This window comes from Trichoplusia ni, chromosome 7 (assembly GCF_003590095.1).
Source record: "Trichoplusia ni isolate ovarian cell line Hi5 chromosome 7, tn1, whole genome shotgun sequence".
Taxonomy (NCBI): domain Eukaryota; kingdom Metazoa; phylum Arthropoda; class Insecta; order Lepidoptera; family Noctuidae; genus Trichoplusia; species Trichoplusia ni.
The window spans coordinates 2,389,507-2,392,472 of NC_039484.1; the positions used below are offsets into that span (position 1 = coordinate 2,389,507).

A 2,966-nucleotide genomic window follows, 5' to 3' on the forward strand; every position below is an offset into this window, starting at 1 on the left:
GTGTAAATAGTTGAAAAAGTAACCAACGTTTTTTTTGCTAATGTGAGGATCGATTTTGTTGTTTACTCGCAGCGATATTTTGGTAAACAATACTAGGTAGGTAAACAATAAGCGTTTAACGTTTGTCATCTCGCACCTTTTTTACTTTACACGTGTTTTTATAAAACTTTATCTGAATAATCGTTATCTAATCTCCCATGACAGCGCTAAAAATTTACTTATAACATCCAAAGTGTAGGTTTTTACGAAATATAAAAAAAAATGAATCTGAATTAATGATAGCAGAGCGTGGTTTCGATCCACGGACCTCTGGGTTATGGGCCCAGCACGCTTCCACTGCGCCACTCTGCTTATGAAAGTGTGTTGTGAATCAAGTGTGTTGTTTAGAAGGCTGACGCAATAAGAGCAAATTATGACCAAAAGTAACAATAACAAAAGAATACTAGCAGAGCGTGGTTTCGATCCACGGACCTCTGGGTTATGGGCCCAGCACGCTTCCACTGCGCCACTCTGCTTATGAAAGTGTGTTGTGAATTAGACGTCTGCTCTTTAGGAGGCTGACGCAATAAGAGCAAGTTAGGATTACATATAAAAATGTCGCAGGTTTTTTGTTAACTTCTAGATAACTACAGCCACTCTAACTTAAATTAAGGTTCACTAATAGCTATATGATTATTTGACTTCGGGTGCGAATTCAGAGCTTATTTTTTTAAAGTAAGAGATAGTAGTAAACAACATACATTATGAATAAATGAAAATGTTTTTTTTTTCTATCTTGTGGAAGATTTTTCAAACAATTTAATGTACAAATGCACGTATTATAAAAGTCTGTATCTTGAAAATATATACAAGTAAGCCAATTCAAATTAAATTGGACTTTTTAATTTATAAATCGTGACAGATGTCTTTTTTTTAATAGTTATAAAAACCTTTGGTTCTTGGACCTAACAAGTGGTCATGACTCGACAACAAAAAATTGAGCTCGTACAAGAATGAAAATTTCTAATTTATTCCCTGTTACGCTTGATACGAGTACTACATTAGGTATAAAATTATAAAAGCCCAAAATTTTCTAAATCTAGATTTATCCAATACTTTAGGTTATAAAATTATCTTTTAGATTAGATAAGATTAGAGTATTCCTTATTGTATCCAATAGAATTGTAGTAGCGATTATCATTAGTGCATAAATTTAATGTATAATGGTGGTCTTATTGCTAATAACATAATTATATAATACTAGCTGTTTTCTGCGGTTTCACCCGCGTAGTACCCATTCTCGTGGTGATTTGACAACTTTTGTTTGCTTTTTGTCTGCCGAAATTCTTCCATAGTTTCGCACCATTTAAACCGTCCCTGGACTGCCACCAATATTTCAAGACTAAAATAAGCCAAATCGGTTCAGCCGTTCTTCAGTTTTAGCGAGACTAACGAACGCCAATTATTTTTTTCATATAAAGAGAAGATATATCATTCACGATTTTATGTCGACCTTTCATCAGCAGTGGCGCAGTGGAAGCGTGCTGGGCCCATAACCCAGAGGTCCGTGGATCGAAACCACGCTCTGCTAGTATTCTTTTGCCATTGTTATTTCTAGTCATAACTTGCTCTTATTGCGTCAGACTCCTAAAGAGGAGACCTAATTCACAGCACACTTTCATAAGCAGAGTGGCGCAGTGGAAGCGTGCTGGGCCCATAACCCAGAGGTCCGTGGATCGAAACCACGCTCTGCTAGTATTCTTTTGTTATTGTTACTTTTGGTCATCATTTATTTTGCTCTTATTGCGTCAGCCTTCTAAAGACTAGACTTAATTCACAACATAACGCCATCAGCAGAGTGGCGCAGTGGAAGCGTGCTGGGCCCATAACCCAGAGGTCCGTGGATCGAAACCACGCTCTGCTAGTATTCTTTTTGCGCAATTTCTTCTTCAGTAAAGGAAGAAACCATTAAATGATATAAATTTATGATGTAAAATAAATTTTATATTCTAGTAAGCACTGTATAATTTTGTAATTGACCAACCACAGAACTTCAACGTTCCATCAATGTTATTTTAGATTTTTGTTATTTCAAAATTGATTTGAGGCATTGGCAACCCAATTACGTTCATCCGTACCCATTCAACTGTGACTTTCTGTTATTATTTTGAACATCTGTCAATTTCACGGGACAACGCTTTGGGTCGAAGAAACAGTACCTACCTTGTCAGATTGTCTTTGTTCATCGCTAGTTAAGCGGAAGAAAATAATTATATAGACGAATCGAAGACGACAGCGGCTGAATTGAACGTAAAATAATTATCGTTTCTATAAATCTGAATCTATTATCAGGTATACAAGGGAAATGACTCGATAGGCCCTCTGATTTAATTTTATTGTGATTGGAATTTGAACAGCGGAATTATCCATTTGGTATTAAATAAGGTCCATGATTGTAATTTATGGCTACAGATAATAAAATCTGTTTGTGTGTTTTCTTTATGACATGCCAACTTTGATTGTCTGGGTGGTCTTAAATATTGACTTATTAATTTTCTTCGGTATCATAAATTAAGTATTATGAAATTTTTATGACTTAAGAAATCAATAATATGTATTACTCATAATCCTTGTGTTATGACTGATATGACTATAGCTGAATGGGATAAGTTTACAAAGTTTTATTTTGTTTACATATTTTATGGTTTGCCGTTTTCAATTAAATTTGGCCCTGTACTGCTTTTAAAATATCAATTTTGACGATGTATGGAGTAATAAACCAAAATATAAATTTTATTAATAAATAAATAAATTTTGGTTTCCTTAAATTACTTAACCATCTATCGTGTTGTGGTTATTATTGTTTGGGAAAAGTAAAGCTGTTTTTTTTATTATTATTTAAATACTGAATAAAATAATAATGGTAATAATGTGCCCCAAATATGAGAGCAACGACAATCGACAAAGACCCAAGCAGCTAGATAATT

The 2,966-nt window shown here is 34.2% G+C and overlaps 5 non-coding genes across 5 annotated transcripts; 3 read left to right on the plus strand and 2 right to left on the minus strand.

Annotated features, from left to right (window-relative positions):
• Positions 1 to 279: 279 nt before the first annotated feature.
• Positions 280 to 351, minus strand: Trnam-cau. The gene has a single exon. It is a non-coding gene; the product is annotated as a tRNA-Met (tRNA).
• A 92-nt stretch (positions 352 to 443) lies between these two features.
• On the minus strand, positions 444 to 515 carry Trnam-cau. Its single transcript has one exon. It is a non-coding gene; the product is annotated as a tRNA-Met (tRNA).
• Positions 516 to 1,500: 985 nt separating this feature from the next.
• Trnam-cau lies at positions 1,501 to 1,570 on the plus strand. Its single transcript has one exon. It is a non-coding gene; the product is annotated as a tRNA-Met (tRNA).
• A 92-nt stretch (positions 1,571 to 1,662) lies between these two features.
• Trnam-cau lies at positions 1,663 to 1,734 on the plus strand. The gene has a single exon. It is a non-coding gene; the product is annotated as a tRNA-Met (tRNA).
• Positions 1,735 to 1,831: 97 nt separating this feature from the next.
• On the plus strand, positions 1,832 to 1,903 carry Trnam-cau. Its single transcript has one exon. It is a non-coding gene; the product is annotated as a tRNA-Met (tRNA).
• The last annotated feature ends 1,063 nt before the right edge of the window (positions 1,904 to 2,966 follow it).